Below are 17,047 nucleotides of genomic sequence, written 5' to 3' on the forward strand. Positions count from 1 at the left end.
TGGCCATACCATGATAATTCGGACTTTTTTTAATAAACTAATTACAACTACCAACAGTCATGCCTTCATCATGCCTTCAATGACCTTAATGTATTGTCACATAATGTCAAATAACGACAAATAAAGGCTAAACTACGGCGGAATCCGCTCCGAAACACTGGCAGCTGCCACAAGATGCTAGTGGTACCAGTCGCAAACAGTGGCAATCACTTCCTGTTGCAGGCCCAGCTGCCACGGACAACTTCCTGTTGCAGGCCCAGCTGCCACGGAAAGTCGTGGCAGCTGAGCTTGCAACCGGAAGTGCCTGTACTAGCTGCCGCTGCCACGATTTGAGCTTGCCCTTTCTCCTCTTCTATGGATTGCTTTTTAACTCTATAAGACCTGCTGACATCAAGTTACCGTAGTTTAGTTGTAACTGTTGTCATCAACCCACCCCTAAACTTTTATAGCTGTGGAAGAATATACGCAAACAACACCGATCTGTCAAGCCAACTGACAAATCAAGACATGGTCAAATGTGGATATGGGAAACACGCTTCAGCCGCATCGTTTATTCATCCATCTTTGTACAACCGAGTGACGAAACGCACGAAACCAGCAACTCTACTTCCGCTAAGCCACACTCTTGATTATCACAATTGTCCTGCTGTTATCTGGAGATATTCATCCGTGCCCCGGCCCATTACACACTACACCAGGGAAGGAAGCCAACTCCAAAGCGGATGATACACGGATTACAACGGTCCCACCTGCCGCTGTTTGGAGAGCGCTGCCTTCTCGGAATGGAGGAATCGTTACCGAGAAACTCACCATGGCTGCGCAGGACATCTTGGCGGTGGTGGGGAGGACCGTGGCCGGCTACGAGGAGGAGGCGTCGGGCTTCAGGCGGGAGATCGACCGGCAGAAGAAGCAGCTGGAGGTCCTCCTGCACCCTCGTGTCTCTCTGGAGAGGAGAGGTCTGTGGCGGAACTCCGTTCATCATTTCACTTTGTTTGCTTCCTGACGAAGCTGCAGACTTCAGAGCACATCAAATAAAACGCTTACACACTTTGTGATGATGTGGTTCACAACTCGGAACACAAAGTTTAACTAAGTTGAACAAATAAAGCCCGTTTTCCACTAATCAATGTGCTAATACGATGAAATACCTTCGCGTGTTTCCGTTCGTTTTTAAATGTGTGTCTCACTCTCTTTTACTTTCGGTTGAATCCACGAAGCCCTGGTTCTGGACGAGGAAGGTCACGAGGTGGTTGTTCTGAGTGAGGAAGGGGAGGAGTCATGGCAGTCACGTGAGTTACTTTATAAAAGTATTATTGAAACTATGAAAATATAAATATATACTGTTCCGTCACCAGTGATGGAAGTATTCAGGTCCTTCACTCCAGTAAATGTACAAATACCACATTATAAAGTAAAAGTACTAGTACCACACTGTACAAATACTCTGTTACCAGTGGTGTATAGTAACGAAGTAGAAATACTTCGTTACTGTACTTAAGTAGTTTTTTTGGGTATCTGTACTTTACTTTACTACTTATATTTCTGTTTACTTTTTACTTTTACTTCACTACATTTTGCAAAGAAAACTGATACTTTTACTCCGATACATTTCCCCTGAAACCTTCGTTACTCGCTACAAAATCAAATCTATCTTCAGAAACAAAATGAATCATGAGAGCAGCGTCGGGGACTGTGGTGGAACACAGACTGCAAGCCAGCAGGTTTGGTGAATCGGTGGTCCTAGCAGCAAGTTAAATCATTGGTTAATCACGTTAATGCGCAATTACAAACAAGTGCTCTCAAAGCCGCGGTGTGTTGATTCCCAGTGATGCCCAGGATGCTACATGCTATAAGCTAGCGGGTGACTACCTGAGTAGCATTCCACTCTACGATGACTGATTTCATGATGGAAGCAGAAATGGAAGCACCTGCTACTCCCGCAACAAACGACGGTGGTGACGAAGACCAACACCCGTGGATCGCTAGCGAGTAGTGATGTTACGAGATGTGCCGACGCTTCGAAGCGTGTGTCGAGTAATGGAGGGGGCGTTTCCTTGAAGCGCGTATCGAGGCTTGCTTCATGTAGGGGAGGAGCCAAAAATGATGACGTCCGAAGCCTCGCTGCCCGGCTGTACCACGTGACTGCTTCGGGAAGTGGTTCAGAGTTTGCCGGGAGGTTCGACAGCAATATAAACCACTCAGGCTCCATTCAAAATGTGGGTTGTTGGTGGAGAGTTGCGGTCAGTTGAGAGTTTGGATAGTTTGGAGAGAGAGAGATAGTTTGGATAGCGTTTATATAGTTTGGAGAGTTTAGAGAGAGAGAGATAGTTTGGAGAGTGAGGAGAGTGAGGAGAGAAGGATAGGTGATGGAGCCAGCTAGGAAGAGGAGGATTTCCCCTGTGTGGGAACACTTTGATTTGATAACTCCTAATAAGGTAAGCTAAAGCTAACTCTATTTCAGACACATTAGGTTTGCTTATCAAGAACTGTATTTTTCACAGTTTCTTCTTTTATTCAAAGGTGAGGTGTTTATTGTGCTCCAAGGAGTTGGGGTACAATAACAACACCTCATCCATGCTAAGGCATTACCGTGCGGAAACTGGAGCGTCACCCAGCCATGGTAAGTCATTACAATATTACAAATGCACCATCACAATTTTTCCCTGTTCACTTTTGTTCATTGTGCAAATTAAGACAGGTAACAGACACTGTATTTATTCTCTTTTAACCAGCCACCAGAAAAGAAGAGCTGGATGAAGCCCTCGTCTCCATGATAGTGAAGGACACACAGCCCTTCAGTATTGTGGATGATGTTGGATTCAGGGCATTTGTGTTTGCGTTTTTGTGCACGCTAGCATCTTCTGTACCCTGTGACAGGGTGTTTTCAAAGGCCGGAGAGGTTGTGTCAAAAAAAAGGAATCGTTTAAAACTAAAAACTGTTGAGAAACTGTTATTTCTGAATAAAAATGAATAAAACATCCCCTGTCCTGTACATCACTGTCCAAGTTACACAAGCATATTCAGTCCCCTCTTCCTAGTTCCACAAGCACTTTCACTGTCCTCTGTCTGCTTAAGCCCATGCCATTTTCCTAAAGTGACATAATAACATCATTACACAACCTGTCATATCATATGATACTCCCATTTTGGGAAAAATTTACACACACAGAATACATTCAAAAAATATATAAAAATATTTTATTATGCACATATGTGATCATTTATGTACAGAAATGATTTGGTCATACATTTTTGTAATTCAGTCATTCCCAACAGCCATAACAGACACAACAATTCAATGCATCACATTATGTGGTTCAGATACAGCTGTCTGTGATTATACACTTGGCCAGTAGGTGGTATCGTGTGCACATGAAGCATCGAGTAATGAACCCTTTCTCGAACCAATTGGCTGAAGTGTTGCGAGGCCTCATGAGGCTTCATCTCGCCATCACTAGTAGCGAGTTAGTGAGCTGAGGAAGTGTTGACAGTTGTGCAGCACTAGTTGGCTAACGTTAGCTGTAGCTGTATACACGGATTGACAGGAGCCGCGAGAGCGCAGCATTCGGGGAATTCTTCGCAGCTGTGTGCAAGCTGTCTGTGACGCTGAACACACCTCTACCTGCCTCAGCGGCCTGTGAAAGGATATTTAGCATCGCAGGACTAGTCTTCACCCAAGAAGAGCGAGGCTGAATTCTCGCAATTTTGAAAACCAACTTCTTTTGAAGATGAACAGGACATGTTTCAGTTTCAAGTAATGACTGGGTTGTTACTTTAGTATTGATCATGTTTTGATATTTGAGTCATGTTGTGGATGATCAGATGGAGTTATGATGGTAGCAGTCGCCCAATTGCAGATTCAGCTTGAGCAAAACCTTTGTCTATTGTGTTCAAATCAGGCCCATAGGAGTTTACAAGGCAGGCGTCCTTTCTCAAACCACTGACCTGATGCATCAAGTGGATATGTTTTGCTGAACATAATATTATGCATTTGTCCTCTACATCCTCTAGTCTAATGAGCAGACTTATAAACGCACTGTTACAACTCCTTCATAGTGTCATATTGCTTTACGGAGAATTATGATGATAAGTTCATAGTAGATGCAAAAGTATACTTATGTACAATATATTATGTTGAACATTGTTGCTCCTGGATGGATCACAGCAACCCAATTATGTTCAACACAGCTCCATGTCCTTGGTCATGGTGCCACAGCACTTAAAAGAATAAACTTCATAATTCTCACAATTCTGACCCTTTGCTTTTTTATTAACAGCATTTACTTGTACTTTTACTTTCAATGAACAGGTTATGATGTTCATTTAATGTTCAGGTTATGATGTACATTTAATATCAGAAAATTACTTTTGATACTTAAGTACTTTTGTACTTAAGTACAATAAATATCAGATACTTTAAGACTTTTACTCAAGTAGTATTCTAAGAGGTGACTTTTTACTTTTACTTGAGTAGTTTTCCAGTAAGGTATCTTTACTTTTACTCAAGTATGGCTTTTGAGTACTTTATACACCACTGTCTGTTACAGTATCAGTACTCTGTCACAGTAAAAGTATTCTGTTACAGTAAAAGTACTGTTACAGTAAAAGTACTAAAAATCACACATTAAAAGTACTCTGTCACAGTAGAAGTACTCTCTTACAGTATAAGTATTCAGACCGTCACTTAAAATGTACAGTAGAAGCGGTTTGAAACAGTGAAAGGAGTTGAAGTGTCTGTGATGAACTGAACTGGGAGTTGTGGTCTGAGCTGGTCCAGCTGTGGAGGACACTGGGAGTCTGGGCCTCCTGTGGTTCAATGACGAAGAGCAGCTGCGACGAGCTCCAGACAGACGAGAAGAACTGAAGGACTCAGACTATCAAACCACTCAGTATGTAGTATGCTAGTTAGCTTAGCGTAATGTTAGCATGCTAGTTAGCTTAGCACGATGTTAGCATGCCAGTTAGCTTAGCATGCTAGTTATCTTAACGCCATATTACTATGCCAGTAAGCTCAGTATGCTAGTTTTAATGTGTATTTATATAAGTTACAATAACTTCACTTTATTTTGCTTTGTTGTTCAGTGGAAAATCCATTTCCCCCAGAGGCCGGTCTGACAGGAGAAGGCCCGACAGACCTCGGAGCACTGACAGACAGAGCCAGCTGGTCCTGAGGGTCTGCATCCTTGAGGACTCTCTGACCTCTGTGCTCTCGAACACTGGTTAGTTTCACAAAGACAACAGAGCGTCTTATTTTTACAGCCGCGGTGATAAAAGTTTAAAAAATGTTTTCATATCTTCTTCAGTTTTTAAGAAGTACCCGGTTCAGGAGGTGAGGTGTTCGTGGACTCCAGGAGGAGGACTTCCTGGACCTGCTGAGGTCCACGTTCCCTCAGCGGGCCGATCAGAGACCCTTTGACGTCTTCACGTCGGACCGGACGAAGACGCTCAAGCCTCTGAGGGTGGAGACGCTCACGCCTGAGGAGATCTGCAGGAGCATCCGGCTCTCCGGGCGAGGAAACTCTGCCCTCTCCAGCCGCCTGAAGGTGAGTCACGAGTCAGCTGGTTTACTAACACATATGAAGATTTAGTTGTAATTAAATCGCAATAAGCAGATAAAAAAGATGCAGAAATGTTGACGTAATGATGTTGATTTGTGCAAAAGTCTGAATTCATGTTTTATATTTTCTCTCTGCAAGACGACAAGCAAATAACCTTTAAACTGGTTGTTTTCTGAATGGAGTTTGTTTTGATCCGTGCTATGCTAAGCTAACATTGTAGCAGCTCCATCAACACTCACAATAAGTTAATCTAGACTTGTTATTATTGTTTATTACTAGTGCTGGGCAAGTTAACGCTTTATTATCGCGTTAACGCATTCATTAATTAACGCCGTCAATTATTTTATCGCGTGGTCGCGCATTTTTTAATTTTTTTTTCTTTTCTTTTTTTTTTAATTGAAAGACAAGAGGATGACAAGAACAGTGGGATAAAAGCCAGCAAACATCCTATAGTCAGGTGTGTGTGTGTATGTGTGTGTGAGAGAACGTGTGTGTGTGTCCTTGAGCCTTTTGAGATGGGAAAATAAAATAATAATAATAAAAAACAACACCAAAAAAACAGGTACGTATTTTTAATTAATTATTATTGTAAAAGACTGTCTCATGTTTATCGTTTTCTATTGGAGATATGATGTAAGCTGCACCAGCTGTTGCTCTCCCTGAAGACTACTGGATATCGCTGCGGTAAAGTCAGCAGACACTCAGATCTCCGTGGTCAACTCAGCAGACACTTACATTTTAGTGCACCTATAAGCTGAAATTCACGGTAAACTCATTTAAACGGCACAGATCGGGAGCGAGCGAAGGACTTTGAAAGTTAGCGGAAACATTAACGTGAGGCAACATCCGGTTTCTTCAGACGAACATCCGGTTGTCAGAATAAGATGCCAACAAAGTATGAATTATATTCACATTAAGTATAAAACATGCTACCTGCATCTCGTGAACCAAATGTTATTGCCCTTTTGTTCATATAGCAGTACTTTTAAAATAAAAGTGCGCAATACACTACTTTTGAATTCATTATTGAACTTTGCCATAACAAAGTTTGCAAACACTTTAAACCAGGGGTCTCAAACTCAACTTACCTGGGGGCCGCTGGAGGTAGAGTCTGGGTGAGGCTGGGCCGCATCAAGTATTCCAAAAAAAGTACAACTGATCCAATCTTCATTAATAACAGTTCAGAACATGAACGGGTTCTTCAGAGCATGAACGGTTCTTCAGAGCATGAACGGTTCTTCAGAACATGAACGGGTTCTTCAGAGCATGAACGGGTTCTTCAGAGCATGAACGGGTTCTTCAGAGCATGAACGGTTCTTCAGAACATGAACGGTTCTTCAGAACATAGGCTTGTCTTGCCTACTCCTTGCTACCAGAGACCTGGCAGCGCTTCCTCTCACACAGCTCAGCCACATTTGGCTTGAGGGAGGAAGCAGTTGAGACCCTCAGTATGGCTTGAAGATGCTCATCAGTAAGTTTGGACCTGTACTTTGACATATTAAAGTTCATGGTTGAGAAGAGCTTTTCACACAGATATGTGCTCCCAAAAAGGCACATGGTCCGCTTGAACATCCTGGAAAGCTCAGGGAAGGTGGGGGGCAATTCTCTCAAAAATTGTCCACGCTTGTCTGCTATTCCACTCACCTCCCTGAACTTGGCTTTGAGTTCAGAATTGCACTGCAGGTCAATGAGCTCCATTTGAAGCACAGGAGGGGCATCTTGCACATCAAAGGAGAAGGGGTCAGCAAAAAGGGGTTATCCTTGTTGTCGTATCATAGCACGTAGCATGCATCATGCTACTTCCTGTCTCTTCACAGTAAAAGTAAACATGCGATCAAACTATTGACAACAGAGGAAAGACCATCGGACCCGTAACGTTGTTCTGAAACATGGTGGAGGCAGATAAATCAGTACGACCTAAGTCGTCCAAGGTGTGGGAGCATTTCAGACTTAATAAATTAAAAAAGTGTGTTCATTGCAAGATATGCAAAAGCGACATAATATGGCACGGGAGCACCACAGTGATGATTCAGTTTGTGAGTGTAGTGCAGAGAACAAGTTCTGACGTTCAAACAAATCCTGTTAAGTTTTCTGATTTGTATTTTTCTTTATTTTTTATAAATTTATTGTTCTGACAGCTCATGTCCCTTTAAACAAAAATATACATATTTTTGTGCACGTGTATGTTTTTTGTGTTACTCAATTTGTTTTTTTTTGTTTTTTAATTATTACTTGAACAGCTCAGGGATGTTCAAGGAGCAACCTGTTTGTGCACTTTCTGAAGATCAGTTCTGTTTTTGAATAAAGGGTTGGAAATTAATGCTTTTTTGTTTTTTTCATCTGATTAATCGAAAAAATAATCAGCCGATTAATCGATTATTAAAAATAATCGTTAGTTGCAGCCCTAGTGGGAATCACCAGAGGTCCCGCGATACGATATTATCACGATACTGCGGTATTATCGCGATACTGCGATATTCTGAGTTGCGATAACATCGGCCTATATTGCGATTTATTACTTTTTTCAACTTCAAAATTATGTCCCCAAAGGAAAACTGTGTCAACGTGTTTTATCTAATAAGATCAAGTTTTCAGTCTGTTCATCTCACTTCAATCATTTTTATTGCAGCAAAATAGGATTGTCAAGCAGACAGACTGACCAACAATGTCATAAATGTTGCATGAACCTGACAAACTGAACTGTTTGTATTACTACACAGTCCAACTTAACTAAATGCAAACGTGTGGACTCAGTATATGAACTATAACTTATATAAGTGGGATATAAGAGTTATATAACTCAGTGTAACTTGCGATGCGTGGATGTCGAGAGCAGAGAGACAGTTATGCGCTGCACTCTCCCCATGAGCCTGGCTACTGTGAATCAAGTCACGTGATGAAGCTTGAATGAGGCATTCTGACAAGTTTCCTGGCTTCAGTGAGATGTACACACACCGTGACACACGGGGAGAGACGAGGATATATGAGCAGAGCAGGACTGTTGAGTGTGAGTCGTGAAAGTCAAATCATAGGATGATTTCCAACAGAGAGAGAGAGACCAGAGTCATTAGACTGAGTGGACAGACTCATATAGCTGAATTCTTCAAACACAAATTTCTCTTTTTAGTAGATGAGAAAAATATAATATAGTGGCTTTTTCACTTCACCCTGAATGAACTGAATTTAAAGCTACATTCAGTGAAAATATTTTTTCTAAATTGAATTTCATTCCGTAATTCATTTTTTAATCCAGCTGTTATTTTACTTGAAATGAGAAGAACATGTATTCATGTATTTCTATGTATTTATAATCCATCCAGTTAAATTTCAAAAATGAGATTAATATTTGTTAAAATGTAATTGATGTGTACTTTCTTTATTTTATTTGACAGTTGTTTGCTACACAGAGACGTTACTACTACTACTAAACTTCTTGAATATAGATTTACCCAATTTGGGTACCACGACCCAAATCTTTTTTTTTTTTTAATCGTTTATATAATAATATATTGATACTTGGCGTCGGTGTATCGATACAATGTCGCCACAAAAAACTTTACACCGACCAACAGTTAGACGCTGTAGGGCAGCCTAAAGGGATTCCAGAGGAGTTCCATGCGAGATTAAGTTGGATTTGAATCGATACTGTCCTGAATTACTCTTAAGAAGAACGAAGGTATAAAAGTGAGATGTAAAAACTCTGACATTTTGGATTTGTTGTGAACTTGTCATTGTGAGCACAAGAATAAATGGTCGACTATGGATTGCACCCTCAGCTTTGGGAGAGAGTCACTGCCCAAAGCGTAGGCGGTATCTTGAGTTTTTGTTTACAGTAAGGATAAAATAGAGTGTGAGATGGACAGGCGGTTTAGTGTGGGTGTTGTGTCGGACAGTTGTGGTGAAGAGCAAGGTATTGCGACACTTATTTAGTATTGGTATGATGTGTGACACTAGATCTCAGTAATATAATGTAATGATACCAGAGACATGAGTGTGACCTCACAGTTGTCCATAATGTTCTCCCTGCAGATGTTCAGCCACTGTTTGTGATGAAAGAAGATATTCCCCCTGAGTGGAGCCCCAGCCTCTGCATAAAAGAGGAGCAGGAGGACCAAGAGCCCCTCTGCACAAAAGAGGAGCAGGAGGACCAAGAGCCCCTCTGCATAAAAGAGGAACAGGAGGACCAAGAGCCCCTCTGCATAAAAGAGGACCCAGAGGAACTCTGGACCAGTCTGGAGGCAGAGCACCTCAAAGGGCTGGAGGAGGCATATGTCACCAGGTTCCTATTCACTACTGTTCCTGTGAAGATTGATGATGAGATACCTCAATCTTCACAGCTTCATCATAGCCAAACGGAGGATAACAGAGAGGCAGAGCCTCCAGCCAGCAGCTCAGCTACTGATGGAGAGGACTGTGGAGGTTCAGGACCAGCCGGGAACCTAGAGCCAGATCGTCACGCACAACCGAATGCTGATGATGAAATGGTTTCTGACTCCTCGGAGACGGAAGTCAATTATGATGATTGGCAAAAGCCTTTGTTTGATTCAGGATCTGAAAGTGAGGAGAGTGACAGTGATTGGAAGGAGACCAGGGCACCAGATTCTGCTACACATGCTCTGAAAGTTAAGGAAACAATTGTAAAGGATGTAGTCTGTAACACTGGCAAGAAATTCTTCAGCTTCTTCAAGAGTAGTAATAGATTTTACTACAAGGGCTTTCCTAAGAGACGTATGATGTGTAATTATGGAAAATGTTCCAGGGGTCTGCTTTTTATGAGACAGAAAAAAAGAGATGGGAGGTTGAACAGGGAAAGTAAGAGAAAAGGGGAGTGCTTTGTCATCATTATATTTGTTTAACATATTCGTGTTGTGTATTTGTGACCTTGCATTATTGGCTCTGTGTTCAATATTCACTGTCCCTGTTGTGTTTAATAAATATATTTCATTCACTAATGTTTACATGTCTCATTAATACGTGAATCATGATCGTCAACAGTAAAAACTACAATATAATAGGTTAATAGCCAAAATAAGTCAAGTACTTGATACTCTATCTGCCACTACAATCTAGTGATAATCAGTAAAAGGTAAAGTTGGATAAACATTTCTTGATTTCTAAATATCTCTTTATCATTGATGTGTGGCGTAGCCCCAAGTGAGACTCGAATCTGCGTCCAGGAGCTGAAACCAGCGATATGAAAGTGGATTTTGAGCTCCTTGGACAGCGTTAATAATGCTGCAATTTCATTGGCTATCAGCACATCACCACATACGTCATCAACACAAGCCTCGATACGCGCCTCGTAAAAATCTTCCTGGATTACTCGACACAAGCTTCGATACCTCGACACGAAAGGTCACATCACTATTAGCACATTGATTCGTGGAAAACGGGCTTCATTTGTTCAACCACATCATCACAAAGTGTGTAAGCGTTTTATTTGATGTCCTCTGAAGTCTGCAGCTTCGTCAGGAAGCAAACAAAGGAAAATCATGAACGGAGTTCCGCAACAGACCTCTCCTCTCCAGAGAGACACGAGGCTGCAGGAGGACCTCCAGCTGCTTCTTCTGCCGGTCGATCTCCCGCCTGAAGCCCGACGCCTCCTCCTCGTAGCCGGCCACGGTCCTCCCCACCACCGCCAAGATGTCCTGCGCGGCCGTGGTGAGTTTCTCGGTAACGATTCCTCTCAGAATCTCGGCTTTAGACATGTCGAGCGTCTTGGAATCGCTGCTCCTCTTCATCCAGTAAAACATATTTTAAATGTGTCCCCCCCACACACACACACACACACACACACACACACACTGGAGTGATTGCACTCACAACAACAACGGAAGATGTTTCGGGTTGTAGAGCGGTGCGGCTGTAAATTATGTCCGAAAAGAAACAAAAACAAAGGGGACACTTCATCTGAAAAGTGAATTAAGACAGACAGATACTTTATTAAGACAGATAGACACTTTATTAAACACAAAAGGGGAATTTTCGCTAAATTTTCGCTAAAGCAGTATTTATGATACAGGTAAGCAATTAGAATAAAACATTATATTAAAAAAACAATATATACATTAAAATATAATCATATTAAATTAAATAACTAATAATTAATAGTAGTTCAGGGCAGTACAGATTCAAATCCAGCCTGAATCTCATTTCGTGCTTGGAACTCCTCTGGAATCCCTCTAGGCTGCCCTATTGCGTCTAACTCAGGGGTGGGCAAACTTTTTGGCTCGGGGTGTCAGTTTGGTTATGGCAATTCTCAGAACAGATCTGAGGTGTTCATCAGTTGACTGGGATCTTACACGGTATTTTTTTTTATCGCGTTAATGCATATTTTATCGTGCACTTACTTATTAAGCAGACATTTTTGACACAGTGTTTTTAGTGTAAAGGTGAATGACTGTGGTCTTTTTAGCAATTTGCTCAGTTGCCCTTTTGCCGGCAATGGAGTGGTCTCGTGTGACGTCACAGTTTAGCTGTCGGCCATGTTGGAGTACACACAAAGCCACTGGCATGCACGGCTGAGTCGCATAACCTATCGGTGGTGAACTTTTGTGCTGTCTTTGGTTGTGGCAGCAGAGCTGATAGACAAGAAATCATTCTTTCGTTTGCCAGCGGTCATTACACATCAAGGAAATGACACGAAGGAGCTATCCAAGCGACGTCGCGAGAAATGGCTGTCACGCATCTCTCGAGATATAAAGGATGGAATTTGGCGTACACTAGAGTATGTGCGGATCACTTTATAAGTGGTCAGTGATTTTATTTACTAATTCGTTTGTGAACAGTATTTAATAAAGGAAATATAAATTAAACTTGGACATGAGAAGGTTACCGAAGCTTCATCGGCCCGTGACAGCAGTCGGTACCAGAGACGTGTCGAGCGTGTACAACAGGCGAAACACAGAGATGCAGCCTCAGCATTGCTTGATATGAGTTTAACGTCAGATCATATATATATATATGTGTATATATATGTATGTATATATATATATATATATATATATATATGTGTGTGGGGGGGGTGAAGTTAGGAGTTAGTTGAAAGTGAATTCCTACACACACGCACACAATGACATGCATGTACAATGTAAACAAACACACGTGTCTGTTTGCACTGAGTAAACATTGAATATTGCTAAATATCTGACCAGATCTGTACATATTTACCCTTCCAATGACGAGATGAGAATTGTCGACGACCGTTGCTTTGACGTCTCGGACCCATCCACTGACAAACAGATTATAAGCGTTGAGCCCTTTGTAGCACTCCAACTCGTCTTTTGTGTAAGGACTGGGGGTGTTCACGAGATACGTGTAGATGTTGGCGTAGTTTACCGATGGAAGATAAGTAGGATCGGCACTGAAACCATCTGCACTCATCGTATAGGGATCCAAGTTACCAATAACCTTCAATTTGGCCAGGTAGCGAACCTTTGATGCACTATCCAGTGATTCAAAGTATTGTATTTTCGCCGCACTTACTTGTTTACTCGCCGCCATGTAGGATCTGTATGTACTCCAACATGGCGGACAGACCTCGTAACTAAGGAGATCGTGACGTCGGTGAGACCACTCCATGTGGTGAGGCAAGCGCTTCCTTGTGAATCTTCTTGTTACCAGTACGGTGTCCGGACGGAAGAGGAAGAATTAAGCTGTGCTCAGGCTTATAAACCAGGTGGCACAACCAGTGGGGGGCCCTTTCTTGGCCAATGAGGGACCAGCATCACGTTTTGGCCGGAGCTGGGGGGGGGGGGGGGGGGGGGGTCATCCGGCATGAGGTCTCTGGCAGACCCCAGATCAGGCCTTTGTTGAAAGGAAGGAAAACATGGATGCTTCTTTGGTTGAAAGCACATGTGAGGTTCTCAGCCAGCCAGGACGCAAGGGTTAGATCCCAACAGTATCATGATACCCGATACTTACGATACGATACCAGAATTCGATACAATACCCCAAATACGATACGATACTGGTAAATTTATCTATAATAGTGAGAAATAAAACATCTGTATGGTTCCCTTTTTTACCAGCTTGTTCCTCCCCAGCTTTTTTAACACTTAACAAATGGCATTATATTAATGTTTAACCTCTTCGCATCTTTTGAGCCTCTCATATTTCCGCTGGCTTTCAAACACAGCTGAAGGGAACTCTGTCTCTGTGTTGCTGCTGACTCTGCTGGCATCTGTCTGTCTGTGGGAGTGGGTGGATAAACAATGCTTAATTTACTTGCATTGTGAGTTTGATATTTTCACTTCATATTTTATCTTAATTCATGGAATAATTATTTTTCCTTAACTAAAAATAAAAATAATTACCTCAAGATCCACCCTCAGGCTCCACCAGCATGGAGCCATTTTGCATCAATTGTGTTTCATTTAGTGCACGTCTGTGTGCATTGTGACCTCATGATCAAATAGGCTTGTCGTCAAACTAGGCTAAGGCTACTCCTGTTAGGCTGTATATGGGTGAGCTTGGGGGTGTTCATGTTTATAATCACATTTGCTTTGAAAAGTTTGGGGTGTCTGAAAGGTGCTTTGCCATGTTTGATGTGTTGCCTCACTTGGTCTGTGTGGCTTTGAAACACATTTTGCAGATGGGTCTCTGTATGTCAGTGGACTTTCCTTCAATGTCTGCAATGTAGCCAAAGTACTTCCAGATTTCACTTCTGGCATCTTTTTTTCCAACAAGCCGAGGACGGTCGGCATAAGCTCCTGCACTTGATGCCATGAGATATATATATATATATATATATTATTGCAATCCTAAACCAGAGGAAATCAATCAAGATGATTGACAGCAGCAAAACAAATGTCAGCAAACATGTTTATTAACTTGCAGTAACACACTTTATATAGGTCACACACCCTGCAGACACATTTTCTCAAAATTGTCCGAATCACATTGACAAAATGATGAAAAGTTAAAAAGTTATCAATAATGTCAACACAAGTATCCAAACCTCGAAGATTGACAATTTTTACAGAGCAGAATATACACCAATTCACATCGAAATCATTTACATGGATTATTTTCAATTTAAATAAATAAAATAAAACTGTGATATCACAACTGTCATCTCTGTGACAGCAACATTAACACATGAGAAGGATCTAGAAGAAGAAACATTATTTTATTAGTCCCACAGTGGGGAAATTATTCTCTGCATTTGACCCATCCCTGTGTATATAGGGAGGAGTGGGCTGCCAATGACAGGCGCCCAGGGAGCAGTTAGGGGTACAGTGTCTTGCTCAGGGACACTTCGACACAGGACACGGTGCAGCCGAGGATCGAACCGGTGACCTTTCGGTTGGCGGACAACCCTCTCTACCCCGTAAGCCACGGTCGCCCCGGTTGGCTACTGGTTGTCTTATTAGTGAAGGCTTTGTACAGGATGAGAGCTCATGTAACTGTATGCTTAAGTACAAGATGGTCAAATGGAGATATTACAAATGGACTAATGTCTTAATTCAAAGCCATGGTTGCTGAATGTTTGTCCGTCGTTCTCCCCTCAGCTCCTGGCTCCCTGTAACAAAACAAGAACAGAATTGGCAAAATACTCAAATTCGTGAAATTAATCTCAATGTTTGAAACGTTAGCGGACTGAAAGTGACATTTCAGGTTCACAACATGCCTACCTGAGCTCACGTTGGTCCGTTTATGTACATGATATGAATTATAAATCTGTAAAATCGTTACAATCTAGATAGAGCATGTTGTGCTATGAAGCAGTTTAGCCAGTTGCTGATTGAAGATAGAAATGAGTGACATACAATTTAGCCAATCAGCGCCCTCAAATAGATTCAGTGGGGCCAAAAAGATTTCCCCCCCCCCTAGCTGCGCGTTCTCGTCAGGAGAAGTCTCTACAGTCTCTACGACTCCTCCAAGACCCGTTTGAGAGGAGAACTTTGGCGGAGATTCTGCAGCCAAAGAGCTGATATCAGATCAGCCTGACCTCACAATCAGACAGCAGACTCGCTGGAAAGGGAAGCAGTACATGCAAAGCTTCACTACCAGCTGTACACCAGACAGGTTTGGCTAGCAAGATGACGTCATGCTAATAACTTATTTCTCTTTTTAAAACAACGGGGACAGATCCAGCACGGACAGTTAGGGAGTGAGGGATGAGGAGGTAAGGAAACATGAGAACACCAGGACACATGGAGAACTCTGTCAAGCTACATATTAGACAAAGTGAACCTCTTTTCTTCTACATAGCTGTCCTCAGTCGCATCTGCTTAACTTGGTCATGGAGGCATCACCATTTAATATAGATGGTAAATTAACAGTGAAAACTCATCATTGCTTAATTTAACATCAGTATTCATAATTACACTTCATGTTTACTTCTCCTGATCTTTACCTCCTATAACGAGGTCTATAGGGGCATCTCAAAAAATAAACATATTATATTTTATTATATAAGTGTTATTTACTGATTTTTTTCCGTGTTGGAATAAATGTTAAATATTTAACTGCAAAGTAGTAATGCGTGTTTGATACTTTAATTTTTTTGCATTAAATCATTCTGGGATGTTTGTTGAAATTGATAGGATGGCCCTACCTAGAACATTTTCCACCAGCCGCCACTGCTCGTCAGCTACAATGTCATGTAACTTAACCGATCACTTTAACACACGTGATGTTATAAGATCTCTTATTTTGCTTCAACATCAGTATCGCTGATATTCGAGTGGGTTGAAATCCAATACATGCATTTAAAAGTGAATACTGCCGCTTCTCCAGCTCCCGCATCACTCGCCGCCATGTTGGATAAAATAAAATCTTCATCGGCACGCAATGCATCTTGGGATATGGTGGGCCGCGAAGGATACATCAGTTGTGTCGTCCGAATTTGAGGGCAGAAGGCTGCATTCGTCGGCTGCATTTGAAGGAGTCTTAGAAAACATGCGATATGGGACAGCCTAGTCGCAGCGCTGTGACGTAACCGTTCTACGAATGCAGCCTCCGAAGGATGCAGCCCCTGAACTGAGACACAGCTAGTGTTACTGTGTAGATGAGTCCATTTATCAGTACAGTAGACTGTGTCCCAAGACATTCAGTAATCACAAGTCCACCATGTGTTTGCCATTTTGTAAAGCTGTCTGATTCTTTGGTTCTTGAGGACGACGGAGCCTCTCTGATATTACTGTATTACATTCACAAGTATAGACACAAATTACAACCCTGCAGCACTTTAGAGCCATATGTCACTGTTTGTCGTATTTGCAGACGAGCCGTGGACAGTAGATAAGGACACTTGTATTTACATATGAGAGAAAAACACTCCCACTACATCTGTAGCGAGTGGAAGCAGATATCTGCTGTCGCACATCGACTCAACTCCAAAATACGGCTCTTAATAAAGTACTGCCATTCTTAAAGTAACGGCACTAATAAGATGGGGTATTGAACCATTTTTTAACGGCAGGGTACTGCGACACTAGATCTCAGTAAGATAATGTAATGATACCAGAGACATGAGTGTGACC

Source organism: Melanostigma gelatinosum (genome assembly GCF_949748355.1).
Source record: "Melanostigma gelatinosum genome assembly, chromosome: 13".
NCBI lineage: Eukaryota > Metazoa > Chordata > Actinopteri > Perciformes > Zoarcidae > Melanostigma > Melanostigma gelatinosum.